The following is a 17,650-nucleotide window of genomic DNA, read 5'->3' as shown; positions in this document are numbered from 1 at the left end:
CCCGGAACTCCTTTCATACTGTAAATGTCCATTTAAAACTAACGTTAATACGTGTGATATTAAGAGCCATAACAGCAAATACTTCCATGGATTTCTAAGGGGGAGGAGGGGTAGGTTCATTAAAGTGTAAGTATCCTTCTTTTCTGCTTCTATGTTTCGAATGAACGTGTGGAAATGGCTTTTTATACAGAAGACTCACAGATCTCTAACAACCGAATGGACGCAGCCTAAAGATAAAACATATTAGCAAAGGGGGAAAAAAAAACTTATACAAAAGACTCTCCACTGCTTGATTACTCTTCCGAAATGTTACAGCGTTACATTGACTTTCCGGGGCTATTATTTATCCAGACTGCAAAGCAGGGGCTAACTGGTGCAAGAATACTGCACCACATTAATCAAAGAAGGTTTCCATTGAAAGCAATGGCATTTTCTTAATTGATATATCTGGTATTGTTTTCTTGCACTGTATCTCCCCGGTGAGGATGTTGTATGCTTTGATAAATTAGCCCCTTCATATTTTAATCAAACATGACTGTATGTTAAAGAGGTCACTACATCTCCAGCAATCTCCCGTGGAAAACAACAACCATTTATTTTCAATCATCCTTAACTTAGACTTTTATTGCTTTTCTTTACAAAGTCCTCAGGATCCCCTGTGCTTAGTCAGACAGGTATTCAGTACGGTCCATTCATCAGACTCCTATAACATTAGCATTGCCAGCAACGGCTAAAATGTAATGTTACCAATCGCTAATATTAGCTACAGTAGATAGAAAAGGGCATTTTAATGTGCAGAGGAAATAAAGGGTAATGACAAAAAGAATCTATATTCTTCAGATCACTAATCGTTCATAGTTTGGGGCTACTCCGATCTATACCGTATGTGCACACCACATCTGATCCTTTAGATGATTTACTAGTGAAGTCTTCACACAGGATCGCGGCAACTTGATGAATCCGACGCAGTGTACATTGCCACACATACCCACACTATCTCTGTAAAAATATAACATTTTCATAATTCAGACAAACATAGCAGGTGTGTTACCTACCGATCAGCGTCCTGCGGCTGCATTGCACTGTAAGTGTAAGTCTCCCTTTGCTGTTCTCCTGCTGGAAGCCGCACTTGTGGCTGTCCGTGGTCCTGAAAGAGGCAGCGAGCTAGTCCAAAGCAAATCGCGGAGTCTCTTCCATGTGAATAACAAATACTCCCACTGGCAGCTATTGGTCTTTCTAACTCTCCTTCTAATCCACCTCTTATCAGCAGTTCACCCTGACCATGGGCAATGAAAGCTTCCCCCCTCAATTTAACTGGCACAATAGAGAGTGCTCGTAGCCAAATCCTTTCACGCTAGAGGCAGGCACAGAGATGCACATTTTATGAAACTGAAATTCCTTTTATCGAAAATGATGTAGGCGACAATTATGTCTCACAGGTTTCACTGTCTCGTTATTTCTTAGTCCCTCTCTAGTCTTGAATATGCCTGTCTCTGTTATGTATGTTTATCAACCCATATGCATTTCAAAACGTTGAACAATCACTGCCATCATCACTCTGAGGGCTTTTTAACCTTTAATAATTAATTAGTACATGGAGTACAATGAGCTTGCCAGGATAATGCGAAGAAATTGCGTTTGGTGATTGTTAGAAAAGGAAAATGCAATGTATCTTTCTGTGACAAATGTGACAGCCAATAATTAGATTGCTATTAAGGGAATCAATGTAGTTGTAATAGAAAAATGAAGCCTGGATATATAGTATCTGTGAAATCTGCAATACATGCTGAAAGTAATTACATGAATGCAAAATATTATTTCTATGTTTCATGCTCCATTTCAGCTGCCCGTGTTGGGAAACTTGCAAAGGTTCAGTAATCTAAGTCTGGAAAAAGAAATGACTCCAAAAAGTGCCTTTTAGCCAACGATGTCATAAATGAAGATCTATTTTTTTCCCGAACATATGTTCTTCCTCAATAGAGGGTATGGCCAATTGTGCCTTTTTAATTTACACCTGGGAGGGTATTTCGGAGAAAAATATATCTTCTTTAGTAATATGGGCGAGTTTTCCGATCTGGATCCTAGATATTATCGAACATTTATAATACCTTGTATATTGATTTTTTTGGCTAACATAATTCAACACTTTTCCACGAGCTTGTTGTGGAGCAATACATCATTTATGAGAATATTCTACATGGTAGGAAAGTTCCATCTTGAGGAAAGTCTTTGCAACTGCATTTTACTATTGCTTTCCTGCATGAATCATCCTCACTGTGCTATTGCTCACTCGACTAAGATCTATACTTCAAAACATCCTTCTTATAGACAGACATAGCTGCCTTGTTACAGGGAACCAGTAAATAACTGATTCATAACTTAATCAGGTTTAGAAAATCATAATGTCATTCCTAACTTTCAATGTCCCAATTTATAAAACTCAAAATATAATCAATAATACATTATTTGAAGATTACCAGTCTCATAATCACTACATGTTTAACTATTTCAGATATTTATTTTTAGGGTATATGTTGACCTATGTTTGTATCAAAATAAACAAGAATATAGACATATTTAAAACTGAGTATATTGAAGTATTGAAAAAGACAGCTACCGTAAGTAAAGTGGGCTCAATATATACGTTTGAAGGTGCACACATAGACTCTTACATTTTGTTGCAGAGTTGTGGACGCTTTCAAGATCAATTCACATAAAACACAGGAATAAAAAAAGAAGTTTTAAATTGAATACTTATTTTTATTTTCACTCATTAGGTATCCAAAATGCAATGCAAGTGTCAATAGAACTCCTCTAATCATTATGTCCATATACTGTTATATCTGCACACAAACATTGTTTTTGACACTGATGTCAAATCAGTTTGACAGAAAGGTTTCTGATGTGAATACTCCCTTCTTTTTCTTATACCATGTGATGCTGATATACTTCTATAAGTCCACCCATTCAACAACTTAGAAATTTCCCTGAAGGATACACATAGAAAGAACAGAACCTATAAAGTGCACTCAAATAAACCTCCTAACTATGAACTTAAAATTAATAAAATTGTTTTGAATACCACAACTAATAATAAAACCATATTAAAAACAAAACTGAGTGAACTCTGTGATATTTCACATGCAAGAAAATCCTGGGTCTCTGTAAGTTAGTAATGGTATGTAGAGCTCTACAGTCTATAATTTAATATAACGATACCGTGTTGGGTCCACAAAATCAGGAGACAGCACACAATCTTGGGTTGATAAAGTGTATTATCAAAACATGGCACAAAACAACCAACGTTTCGGTCCGTGGAATGGGACCTTCCTCACGGTAGTGCAGTGAGGGAATGGCACTACATACAGCCATATATACCCTTAAACACCTATGTGACAAACTAGACAATAAGTCAATTAAACAATGTCTAGTTTGCCACATGGGTGTTTAGGGGTATATAAGGCTGTATGTAGTGCCATTCCTTCACTGCACCACCCTGAGGAAGGTCCCCGAAACGTTGGTTGTTTTGTGCCATGTTTTGATAATACACTTTATCAACCCAAGATTGTGTGCTGCCTCCTGATTTTGTGCATCCAACATAGTATCGTTATCTTATAATACTTTATGGGACCTGCACCTACAAATATTGCTTTACTTATGGAGTGCTGACTGACTTTCTCTAATATATATGCGGCTTTTTCTGTGTGTATATATATATATATATATATATATATATATATATATATATATATATATATATACATATACATACACACACACAGAAAAAGCCGCATTAAAATAACTATCTAATTATAATCAACAGAGACCACATAATAAAGGCAAAAATTATGCAGGTGGCGGTACTCTGGGAAAAATATATGAAAAAGAAAGAAATAAATAAAGACCATATATAGCACTTTGATGAATTGCAAAAGTAACACATTTATTAAACCAATAAAGACAGAGAATGATATAAAACAGACAGATTAAGATCAAGCGGGGACCTGAAAGAGAAACATCCTAATATATTCAAATGAACACTCACAGAAGCTAAGAAATACTAAGGGACAGAGATGGCAGTCTCTATTGGATCAAATGCAATTCTACATAGCAGCTGGAAATACACAAATAATAACCTGAACTGACAGCAGGATCAAAATTGTTCCCACTGAAAGTACAGACCGGCCAGTCCAATATAAACACAAATGCAGAGAAAAATACACAGTACTAGGTGGAACAGAACTGGGGCCCACTAAGTTGAATAAACAGGGCCAGATGTCACACACAGTGTATACTGATGATAATATAGGGATCACTAGTAACAGCAGAAACATAAAGTCCAAAAAAGTTACAAAAAATAGGTCAAGCCCCCTCCTGAGTTCAAAGATCTCTGTTACTCCGGGTATGCAACTGATTGGTAGTCTCTCACAATTCCCCTTTCAAGTGCTGGGATCAAACAAACAAAAATAAAAGAAAATTGTGATAAGAGTCACTTCACAATTAGTGACAAAGGTAAAATCTAGTAATTTAGTGACTTAGAGAGAGATATACTAGGAGTCAGTTGTATGCCGCTTGTACTGTACACTATAAGACATTACTACTATTTTGCAATAAATGGCATGATTGAATTACAATTTCAAGTTACACAGTGTCAAGATTGGTGAGACTGTCTCGCTGGATGTAAACTACTATGCTGTTCACATGTCTGTGTATCTAATTATCACAAAAATATTTATAGTCCAACATAGATATAATTGTATATCTATTGTATGCTCTCCTTGTTAAAACCATAATGTGAACACGTAGATTACTTAATATGCGTTAGCTAATCCCTATAAAGTTGATACAATGCAGATATCTGCCCAACTACACGGAGTTATTTCAATCTATAGTAAGTGTGGGCAACTTTGTTCTAGTATCTAGAGTACAGATATCTACCTAAGGAGTATAAACCATAGTATTGTGAACTCTATCATAAATATTAGCTAATGTGCTGACTGAACTTAGAACCATTTAGTCTCAGTAGAAAATGGAAAGTAAGCCCGAATTTCAATGATCATGAGTCAAAACTAAATAATATACAGTATAAAACCACTTGGGTCCGTATAGATTCCCCTGAAGAAGCCCAAGATGGGGAAATGTGTTGGGTTAAGAGGACATGTGCAGTGATGACATCAGACTGTGACTGATGCCATATTTGCGATGCATGCTGAGGCAGCGGACAGCGAGTAAACAAATGGACAAGCTGCTTCAAAGATTGATGAGTATCAGAAAAGACCCTCTTAAGCCTATACATTACATCAAGAGTGGGCTATAAGATGCAGCTAAATAGTAACTGATACCATATCTCTTTCTTTTAATACAACCAGAAACCATGTGTAACCTTACACATATAAGACGGGTGCCCAGCTCAGTCCTCAATCCCCCCCCCCCCCACCCCCAAGAGGTCAGGTTCACAGGATATCCCTGCTTCAGCACAGGTGGCTCAAGCAGAGGCTCAGTCAAAGACTGCTTGAGACACCTGTACTGAAGCAGGGTAATCCTGAATACCTGATCTATTGCGGGGGTGGGGGGGCTTGAGGACCTGATGCCGAATGCTTGACTTTAATCATTTGTAATAACAGTTTTTCTGCATTTTTTGCGGGATAATTCAGCCCACACATTGTGTCATTATGCCTTTACATACAGTATATGAGTCATGTTTGATTTGTGATTAACACTGTTTATCAAAGTACCCAGGTTACCACGGTGTAGCAGGGAACAATTAGTCTCCTCACTCTTTACACTGTAGATATGAACCACCCTGTACTAGTTCCAGGTTGTTATTTTTAATGAACTGCTCGAGCACTTTTCAATGCATCCTTGCTGTTTCATAGAGGTGGTTTTGTTATTGAAATTTTGTGTAAAATAAATGTTTTGTTTAGAGTGCATTCTTGGTTTCTAACTACTTTACTAGACTATTTTCAATCAATTTTTGATACTTTTCAGGGTAGCACCTGAGCAATTGAGGCTTATATGATTTACAATATCTTTGTTATATATTTATGAGTCAGGACATTTGTATGTAATTACATAGTGATAGTAGCCTGTGTCAGAATTAAAAATAATAATATTAATTTTAGTCTGGTAGTTATTATTCCTACATGACTGCTAGAAAAATCCATTAATAACCTTTCAAAATAAAATTTATAATACAATATTCAATATTTGACAATGATATTGTTGACAATGATTAATCAGGAGTGAGAAGAATATGAATAAAACTAGTTATCATATTGTGAACATTCATGCAGTATTTGAAAATATTTGTTTAGAGAATTTCATAAAAAAATGTCAGTTTTTGTGTAACATAGCATGAACTTAACTATTATTTTTTTGACTGTTAATCATGCTTTGGAAGCAACAATACATTGCCTTAGGTCCATCAACTGATTCCAAGTGAATGCTTTCTCTATGCATCACCCTTTGTATCCCATCGTCCAGTAACTTTGATCTCAGCAGCATTGGGTGTGTCATTCATTAGCATTATCCATACATATTGTACTTAACATACTGTACCACATGTGAATTCCTGTAGTAGCCATGCCGCATGGATGTGTTAATCTATAACATATATTTTAAAGATGAGGCCACAGAAATGCTGCACAATATTTACAGTGAAGTAAGATACTTCAGGTCCCATAGCAATACTTGTCAGTTATTTTCTAGTTTATTCAATTTGAAGGGTTAGAATGGGAGTCCAGTGCAAGTATATTCAATTTTCCATCCTTAGGTCAGCAATTCAAATCTATTGTTTAAGTCCACTGGCATTACTAGCATAAAAAACTCCCATAAGGGAAAAACCGGTGCACAGCGTCTCAAGAAGAGAGATGTAGGATATGATATCTGGCATTACTATAACATTCAAGTTAAAGGAATTAAACCAAAAAATGGTACAGTATTTTCTTCTATGACCCGTGTGTAGCCAAGTTCTTACAACTAAAACACTATTTACAGATTTAGTGTGGTTGAAGTAGTGTACATTCCAATTAATACCAATGTTTTAAACATGTTGGCAAGAGCTTGTGGAGTTTCTTGTACTGCTGCTAACCATGCTTAGTTTCTATAGGAAAAACAATTGCTAATAGACGTGTTGATTTGTCAATTTCAAATTAACCAAGTTATATGCCGATTACAGAAACAGGTGCTGTATAATGAAGTCTAAATAATTTATAATCATGCCAATGTATTTAATAAAAAGGAAAATCTTTCTGCTGACATATTCAAGGTATTCAAAACATTTAGCTTTTAAATGATGTAGACCGATGCAATGGAAGCATTATAAGTATTTTTCACTGTAATGACATACTCACATTTATAAAGTGTTGGGCAATAACTGTTAGATCTCATTGGGGCTAATTGCCCCAATACAGTATTTTTTAGAACTTCCTTCTGAAATGTTCAGCCATATTTTCCTATATAAACCCATAATTTAAAAAAAAAGGCACTGTCTGAATGTATCTTAATGACCTGGAGCCACTTGGTAGCCTTACAATTAACAGATACATTAGCTCTAATCAATGTTATATGTCATTTTGTAGGAAGATTAATTTGCACATGAAACATAAAACTTGACAGCTCCTGTTATGGAGAAAAGTAATATCCTCAAGTAATTCAACATCAGAACAGCAACTGGCCTGTGTTTTAGTAAAGGAAAATCCAGCAAAGTAAGAATGCCTTTATAATATTTTGGTTCATTTGAAACTATCACTTTGAATGCATTTTTGTAACTTCTAATTTTGTTTTATTATGAAAGAGAACAGCGTGCACTATGATGCTTTTCTCCATCAACACATTTCATACAGCTAGGTGCCATATTCGATATGCTTGAATGGAATTCGGAGTCTTCACTGCTATGAAGCAGCAGTTGCATAGCATATTAAATTAGGGCCTATACATGGTAGAATGTGTGATCACATTTTATGTTTTCCACTATAATATATTGGTCCATATTTACTAAGAAGTGCTATAAGACTATTTTTAGTGATGGAAGACCTCATCTGGCCCATTCACCTGAAGGTGTCTTCTGTAGCTAGAAAAAGTCATATGGCATAGTATCTCTTTATAAAAACGAACAGGTTTGCTGTTTGCCCTAGTCATAGAACCATTAGCCTGTCGGAAAAGAATGAATGCCAACATTTCTGGCATTTTTGGTGAAAAGGAGAAATTCAAGATAGCCATTTTTGCGGATGATATACTATTGACGCTTTCAAAACCTCTCATCTCACTCCCTAATCTTTTTCATACTTTTTCGGAATTTGGTTCCCTCTCGGGGTACAAAATTAACAATATTAAGTCCATGGCCTTTGTTTAAATCTCCCTAAAGATATGGTAAAATTACTCCAACTAGGTTTCGATTTTAAATGGAATCCGAACCATATTAAATATTTAGATGGCCAAATAACTAAAGATTACTCTACATTATACACTACAAATTTTAGACCCCTTTTCAACCAAATAACAAAATATCTAGCCACCTGGAACAGCATACAATCTCCTGGTTTGGGAGAATAGCATATATTAAATGTTAAATTAAAATGAATATTCTACATAGACTCCTCTATCTTTTTCAAACGCTCCAAGTTAAAAATCTACCAGAAAGATCTAAATAATGTACAAAATAAAATATTGAAATTTGTATAGCAAAATAGACGCTCCAGAGTCCCCAAAGATATCCTCTATAAATCTAAATCAGAAGGAGGTCTTGCTCTCCTGAATTTACAAAAGTATTATAGAGCAGCTCAATTGGGGCAATTCATTAGTTGGCATGAAAACCCAATGGATAAGCGATGGGTAGAGCTAAGAAGGAGACAATGTAACCAATTTACCATCATTTTCTTTTCCTGGAACCATGGCAGCAGGCACTGTAGGGTTAACTCTATCCTCAGCTGAGTAGGACAGGAAATTGAATTCTTGCAGGTACTGCACCGACACACTTTATTCGAGCAAATACCCAGTATGTACCTTGCAGATACCTGGAATGCGCCGCTCCTCACCTCTGACAAGCCCCGTTGCGTTTGCCTTCCCAGCCTGGGTTCATGCCTGGCTGACGGGCGGCTGATCTGTTAAATGATAATGATTAGGATTTAATAGGCTGCAATGCTTCGCGTGTCTACCAGATGGCATAAATTCATGAATTGTAATGCAGTATATATATATATATATACTGTGCAGTATTGCAGCCAGCGGGAATAAAATGCTTCAATCCCTGCCTGGAAAATACCTCAATGCACTCGGGCAGAAAACAGTCACAAACCTCAATACACCCGGGTATACCCGAATTCGTGGGACTAGCCGAGCTCGAATAAAGTGTGTCGCCAGTGTAGGCCCTTCCCACTACTTGCAGATTAGTCTTTGGATTCTCCCTTAGCTGAAAAATATAACTGATATATATTAGGCATACACAGTGAGGGTAACTAGGCATACACAGTGAGGGTAACTATGTGCCCACTGCCATGGTTCCAGGAAAATAAAATGATGGTAAGTTGGTTACAGTTTCTCCTTTCCTGTTCACCCTGGCAGTGGGCACCATAGGGACAAACCTAAGAAGTATTATTTAGGGAGGGAAATCAAAATCCAAATACCAATATCAGTTTCAACCATTTTATTTATTACTATCATCCACTTTATTTTAAGTCAGACTTTTCGACCAAAGTTTGCTGAAGCCTGAATGTCCAATCTGTAATACTTCATAAATGTGTTAAATGAAGACCACACTGCCTCTTTGCAGATTTGTGCCAGTGATGCTTGTGCCTTGAATGCCCATGAAGTGGCCATGGCTCTCATTGAGTGTGCCTTTAAATTCAACAGTGGATTTTGTCCTTTGTTTTCTGATACATGACTCAATCCATTTGGATATTGTTGATTTGGACACTGCTTGCCCCATCCTTGGTCCTTCTAGAATGATAAACAGCCTATCTGACTTTCTTATGTGTTGCACCCTCTCAATATAGATTTTCAAGCACCTCACTATGTCAAGATTCTGCAATCTTTCTTCCTCTTTATTACCTGTTTTTGGGCAAAATGAAGAAATTACAATTTCTTGGTTTATATGAAATTGAGAAACATTTTTGGATAAGAAATGGTACGCTGGTCGCATCACTGCTTTATCTTGGTGGATGACCAGAAACGTTCTTTACAAGACAAGGCTTGTAATTCTCCCACTTCTCCCACTCTCCTTGCTGAGGGGAGAGAGAGTGGCTCAGTGAGTAAAAGGACACTGACTGGCACTGAGAGTTTGATAGGGGAGCAGGGGAGCAGGGGAGCCTGGTTCAATTCCTGGTGTCGGCTCCTTGTGACCTTGGGCAAGTCACTTTATCTCCCTGTGCCTCAGGCACCAAAAAACAGATTGTAAGCTCCACAGGGCAGGAACCTGTGCCTGCAAAATGTCACTGTAAAGCGCTACGTATAACTAGCAGCGCTATACAAAAACATGCTATTATTATTATTATTACAGTATTATGTAATAGCTATCAGGAATACCAACTTCCATTATAATAACTTCAAGGGTATTTGATCTGTAGGTTCAAAAGGTTGCATTGTGAGAACATCCAGTACCAGTGATAGATCACCGTGCTGGCACTCTATTCTTGATTTGCGGTCTTAACCGCTTGTAAAAACGAATAACGAGTCTTTCAGTTGCTAAATGCTTCTCTAACAGCGCTGACAATGCAAAACTTGCACCTTCAATGAACTGAGGTTGAATCCACTCTCAAACTCTTCCTGTAGAAACTATTGTCACAGTATTTGGAGAAAAAAACTTCTGTTTTTGTTTAACACACCAGTCTCTGAAGCATAACCAAATTCGGTTGTACTGTATACCATTGATGTAGACTTCTTTTTTGCTTCCGACAGGGTTTTTATTGTTCTATCTTAACATCCCTTTTGTCTTAATATCTTCCTCTCAATCTCCAAGCCGCCAAGGCCAATTGTCTGTGCTCTGGGTGATATACTGGTCCTTGTTGTATCAGTCTCTTGACATTTGGTAGATGCCACGGTATTTCTATTGCCATGTACCACCAGTATCACCTCTGCTTGATCACTCCTGATCTTCCTCACTATATTTGAAATTAGAGGAATTAGAGGAAACATATATGCCAGTTTGAACTGCCACTTGAAACTGAGGGCATCTGTGTGACTTGCGCTGGGATGAAAGTGCCTTGCATAATAATTCTCCACCATTCTGTTTTGGTGAGTAGCCATTAGATCTATTTCTGGCTGCCCCCAATGGTGTACCAACCTGTGGAATACTTGGTTGTCTAACGACCATTCTCCTGGGTGAATTAGGTTATGACTGAGAAAATCTGCAGTAATATTTTCTGGCCCTGAAATATGTATGTCTGTTATATCTGTAACATAACCTTCTGCCCATGATAGAATCTCTGATGTTAGACTTTTGCTCCTTCTTCCTCCTTGCTTGGCAATATATTTTACCCTGGCCCTGTTGTCTGACTTTATTTGTATAATTCCATCCTTTACCTGCTTTGTAATGCTTCCAGTGCTTTGTGTACCACCTTGAGTTCCAGCAACATAGGTATTGTACACAAATTGAGACAATCTAGGTCATAAACAAATGTCCACACAGCCAACAGTAAGCCCAGCAAGGCTAAGTCCTCCCTCAAGTGAGGAATTGAATAATTAGCACAAGCCAAGTGAAGGAGTCCCAGATGCAGGATCAGCTAAGAGGAGAATGGTGTAACCAAAGGTAAGACTCCCACACTGCATGCGTTCCGTCAACACCATTAACCAGAAGTGCATCAGATGACTCCGCAACGGGGAAGATTTGGCTGTGTGGACATTTGTTTATGACCTAGATTGTCTCAATTTATGTACAATGCCTATGTTTCTCAGTCATTCAGGAGTATCATCTCTACTTAGTAAGGGTTATTGTAATCCTAGTGTTGTTATCTGACCGGCCGGTCTGAGTGCCAGGAGGCTGATTCCATGCCTCTAGACTCGTGGGTAGCATGCTTATATCTGCATATTAGAGTACTTTAACCTCATGTGTATAGCTTATTCATATTTTTTTTGTGAGAGGTTATCTTTATCATCCAGTGAGGTTTTAGTATACATTTTGTCAGGGACACCGTGGTTAGTTTTTAATTGTCATTTGTCTAATGTGATGTAATTAATAAATGTGATGCTTATTTTCTCTTTTTTCGTTTACACACATGTGTGTGTGTGTGTGTGTGTACGTGTGTGTGTACGTGTGTGTACGTGTGTGTACGTGTGTGTACGTGTGTGTGTACAAACATGTGGTATTCTATTATTCAGTCCTACAGTACTGTTGTGAGAAATAAAACCCGAGTAAAATTCTCTCATATTTTGGAGAGAATTTTACACGGGTTTTATTTCCCACAACAGTACTGTAGGACTGAATAATAGAATAAAACAAACACACACACACACACATATATATACACACACACACACACACACACACATATATATATATATATATACACACACACACACACACACATATATATACACACACACACACATATATACACACACACACATATACACACACACACATATACACACACACACACACATATACATAAAGTGCCCCCTATGCCTAATGGAAACTACGCGTGCTGCTATACCTGTTTGCTCACAGGAGGCCTAAGCCTCCAACCCTGGAAGCCTGGGGTGAGCTCTTTCTCCTTGCAGTGCAGCACCTCCACCTAAGAGGGATCCCAGCGTTGGTGGGATAGCCCTTCACAGGAATAAACACACAGAAATAGTTAAATACTTGGTGTGGTGTATTACCAAGCTTTACTATACATAACACTACACACATATGACACACAGTAACTGTACCCACAAATAACCCCAATGACCCAACACTTGGCGGTTCCCCCCAAAGTACTGAGGGTGCGGTGGCACCAATACCCCTGGAGTCCTGTCCCAGCAAGTCCCCACCCAAGTGTGAGGTAGTGCTAGCCCCTGTGGATGTAGGTGCACGATGGGTACCTGCCTGGGTACTCCAGTACCCAGTTGCTGCTTGTCGCGATGGGTTGGAGCGTGTCCCCTTTATTTTTATTTATTTATAAAATGTTTTGCCAGGAAGTAATACATTGAGAGTTATCTCTCATTTTCAAGTATGTCCTGGGCATGGAGTTAAGATGACAAATAATACATGGTACAAATACAGTTACATAAGTGAACAGGGTATACATTATTTAAAAGACATTGCATGCACAGTAAAAGATAATATATATTATAGGCGTATGTAACAGTTACAGACCAGATTCAAATGTGAGACAGCTTTAGTTTTGAAAGAACTTAAAACTGGTGGTGGCTGTGAGAGTCTCCGGTAGGTTGTTCCAGTTTTGGGGTGCACGGTAAGAGAAGGAGGAGCGGCCGGCTTCTTTCTGGAGCGTTGGGACCTTTTGGAGTCCGTTCTCAGATGATAAGTGCTGCATGTGGTAGGAGTGAGGAGCTTGTTCAGATAGATGGGTAGCTTGCCCAGAAAGTATTTGAAGGCAAGACAGAAAAGATGAACTTTGCGCCTAGACTTAAGTGATGACCAACCTAGTTCTTTGTGGATTTCACAGTGTTGTGTGTTGTAGTTGCATTGGAGAATAAACCGGTATATAGAATTGTAGCGGGTGTCAAGTTTGCTAAGGTAGGTTTGGAGTGCCGAGCCGTATACTATGTCCCCGTAGTTGATAACTGGCATTAACATCTGCTGTGCGATACGCTTCCTGACCAGCAGACTTGGGAAGGATTTGTTCCTGTAAAGTACACCTAGTTTGGCATAGGTTTTGGATGTCAGGGTATCAATGTGCATCCCGAATGTTAAGTGAGAGTCAAATTATATGCCCAAATATTTAAAACTAGTAACAGGAGTTAGGGTGGTGTTAGCGTTGGTTCTGATCTAGAGCTCAGTAACTGGAAGGTTTAAAAATGTAGTCTTGGTCCCAAATACCATTGTTACAGTCTTGTCAGTGTTTAAAAACAGTTTGTTTTCGGAAACTCAATTTTCGAGTCTCAAAAAGTCAGATTGAAGTATGTTTTCAAGGTCGGAGAGGCTAGGGCTGTGTGCATATAAGATTGTGTCATCTGCATACATGTGTATTGAAGCTAACTTATAAGCTGTAGGAAGACCATTGATGAACACTGAGAAGAGTAGGGGCCCCAGAACAGAGCCTTGCGGGACACCACAGGTGATATCCATGGGGTTGGAGTTAGAGCCTGAGATGGACACATGTTGGGATCTTCCTGATAGGTAGGAATGAAACCAGTTTAAAGCATGCTTCCCTATTCTAGAGCACTGGAGTTTGTTAAGCAGGATAGCATGATCAACAGTATCAAAAGCCTTTGCAAAATCAAGAAATATTGCACCAGTGAGTTGTCCCAGTTCCCTTCCACACTGGATTTCAATGCAAACTTTTAGCAGGGTAGTTACGGTGGAGAGTTTAGGGCAAAAGCCAGATTGGAATTGGCTAGGGAAATTTGTCTTGGTTTAGTAATCGCTTAATTGGGAGTGAACACATTTTTCCATGACTTTGGATTGTATTGGTAGAAGAGATATTGGCCTGTAGTTTGAGACAGTTTTGTCCCCTCTTTTGAAGATTGGGATAACTCTGGCAGTTTTCCAGGTCTTAGGGATATGGCCTGCAAACAGAATAGAGTTGACTACAGAAGCAATTGGTTTAGCAATGGCTGGGGCACCAAGTCTTTGGAACTTACTGTAGATTGTAGTACGTGAGGTCCACATTGGCTGCTTAGTTTTAATTTGAGGAGCGCTTGTGTAATCTCCTCTTTGGATACAGGGACAAATTGTGGGCAGTGTTGGGAGGGGGTGGGGCTATAAGGGTACTCCCAGGATGAGATTTATGTTTGTGGTGCGTTTCGCTAATAAGTTAGTAGAACACCCCACAAAGTAGTCATTGAATGCATTTGCAAAGTCAGTGGGGTTTGTCAGAGTAATATCCTCCTTAGTGATATTAATTGGTTGTTGATGGTTAGAAGGCTGGAATATGTTGTTGATAACCTTCCAGAAGTTAGCTGGGTTTGATGTATTCTGGAGAAGGTTGTCAGAGTAATATTGTGCTTTTGCATGCCTTGTTTGCCTTGTGCACATGTTCCGCAGACATCTGTAGTGATTGAGATCCTTTGTAGTGCTAGTTACTTTGTAGCTTTTCCACAAGGCATCCCTAAGGTGGTATAGTGCTATAAGGTCAGTTGTAACCCACAGAAGGTGCCCCCCCGTACTAGTTTTCTGCGTAGTGGAGCATGGGTATCACAGAGTTTTAAGAATTCGGATTAGAAATAGTCGAACACAGAATCAGAGTCGGGAATTAAGTTGATCCTTAATGAAGGAGAATTTCTGTCTAGTATTACTGTATGTGAACAAAGTTAATACAGTTGAAATCATCAAATTTGTGTAAGAAATGTTGGCACAATTATACATGGAGATTAAAAGAAAATGTGATTTGATTTAAAAAAAAAAAAAAACACACACTGAACAAAATGATTGGCAAGGGAACTTCTCTGTCCAAAATGTATCAATAAAGGAGTTAGTCATCATTAAATAATCCTAGCTCCAATGTTCCAACAACACAAGCAAAAGCAGAGGATAATTAATGGCTAAATCACACTGTGATTTACGTCTGCTTTAAACTTATTCAAATCATAAACTCACTAGTCCTTGATCAATATACTGTACTGTCCTCTGACAGCGATCATAAACCACATTGGCATATTCACTAAGCTTTTTAAGAGCTCATACTTGAAGCACAACATGTTTTCCCTAGTGTTGCTCAGTTGTCTCAACAATATTTTGTCTAGCAAGAAAATGAGTGTTTGGGTAGTTGGCCTTCCAAATAAAGGTCCAAACCCGGCTAGCTGCCCCTAGGAACTGTGGCTAATGGGCCAAGAGTGTTAGCTCTTGTGCCCAGTATGATAATAGACTTTGTTTCCATGTGACCATGTTCCCATATACGGTCCCCTGTAGGGTTATGGGCTAGGGATACTGTAACAGGGGACTTATCCCTGTTCACAAATGTGCCTCTAATCCAGCAGTGTGGTGGTTAACTGCTGGTAGCAAATTAACTAACACCACCTGCCTGATTAGAGGTGGTAGAAAAAGCCTGCCTTTGAGACAGGAAGTGACTCCTTAGCTCACTTGTGGGCTGAACTTTGGAGAACACAGATCTCTGGAGCTGACCTGTCTTGAGCTCTGTCAAGAAGAAACAGCAGAGCTGATTGCAAGACACCAAATAAGACTTCTAAACCTGGATGCTGATTTTCTGTGCACGCACGGGTGCGGTTCCAGGAGAGCAGAGAAGCTTACTCTACAGCAGCTAACAGATAAGACTTTCATTCTAAAGAGACTTCTTATATCTGCTTATGTCATGCTATGTGTTTGGGGCTGGGAGACCTGCTTAACTAGGAGTTGTGAACTGCATGGGATTTCACTAGAAATACTCCCAAGTGAATTAAGCTTTGTTTCCCCCCCCCCCCCCTGTGTTTGGATAATTTTCTGATGAAAAGGAAAAGGCACAATAAAGCCTTATTATAATTTCACCTTATAAAAGCCTCTAAATTGTGTACGTCTGTGAACGTCCGTCTACATATGGTGTCCGAAGTGGGACAAGAGGTGTCTTTGAAGTTAAAAAGGACCGGAGATTTTTATGTGAAATTTTTTTTTGTTATGCTTTTTGCCTACAAACATTCTGAGGAAAAAACCTCATGCAGCAGAGATCAGAGTTAAAGGGATACACACCACTGAAACCACACTGCACTGAAACGTACAAAACCACGGATGGACTCTTTGCCCCAATCCCTAGAGGAGAGAGACTGCTGAAGTAGCTAAACCTTATTTTGCCTATCACAAAGTGTAATATGGTCATTGAAATAGGGGTTTTGCCTTTCAACCATAGTCAGGGTTCAAGAAGTGAGTCAGCCCTTAAAAGGGATAGGTGTTTGTTGTTTTCAAAAGTTTCGCTGAAGCAGTGAATACAGATGGTGACCCACGAGTTGTACTGATTTTGCAAATAAAGGTTGCCACACCGCATAGGGCTACCAGCTGTGAATGGAGTATATGCAGAAAAGTGTGAAAATTGATACAAGACTGTGCTGAAGCAGGGGAATTTTTAGCAAACAAATGCTGAGTGTAAAATTGCCCTATAGCGGAAAAAGTGATTTCTGAACTGTTTAAAAGGTTTTTCAAAACCAATTGCTGAATGTTGAGTCACCCTGCTGGGAATGAAAGAAATAGTCCATTGCAAAGAATGTTTTTTTTCTGCAAGTAAAAAAGTCTGCCTATATATATCTTGGGAGCAAAAACAGACACCCAAAGTGTGAAGTGTGAATGCCATAATACCCAAAGATGAGACTGAAAATTACTGAACTCAGGCAGAAAACCAAATTCTGTTGCTGAAGCGGGGAGATTGCACCTAGCAAGAAAATGGTGTAAAGCAAATAGACTTTTTTACCTAGCAACTGCACAACTTGTATACCTGATGAGAGAAAATGCATGCACAGTACTGCTGATATTGTAAAACTTATCTAAGAAAGAGAAATTCTACAGAGATGCCTGTGAGAGCTACGACCTCTACAAGCAAAATATGCCTACCTGTAGGACTACCACCATTGG

The 17,650-nt window shown here is 38.7% G+C and overlaps 1 protein-coding gene across 1 annotated transcript in view; it reads right to left on the bottom strand.

The window, feature by feature from the left end:
• Window positions 1-1,422, bottom strand: part of GRM8 (glutamate metabotropic receptor 8) — a 1,200,287-nt gene extending 1,198,865 nt beyond the window's left edge. The window contains exon 1 of the mRNA XM_075599874.1: window positions 1,056-1,422. The gene's annotated coding sequence lies outside the window, so the exon portion shown is untranslated. The remainder of the gene's footprint in view (window positions 1-1,055) is intronic.
• Window positions 1,423-17,650: the final 16,228 nt, after the last annotated feature.

Source organism: Ascaphus truei, chromosome 5 (genome assembly GCF_040206685.1).
Source record: "Ascaphus truei isolate aAscTru1 chromosome 5, aAscTru1.hap1, whole genome shotgun sequence".
NCBI classification, from domain to species: Eukaryota; Metazoa; Chordata; class Amphibia; order Anura; family Ascaphidae; genus Ascaphus; species Ascaphus truei.
Note: the sequence above shows the minus strand (reverse complement) of the source record. Positions and strands in the feature narration are given on the sequence as shown.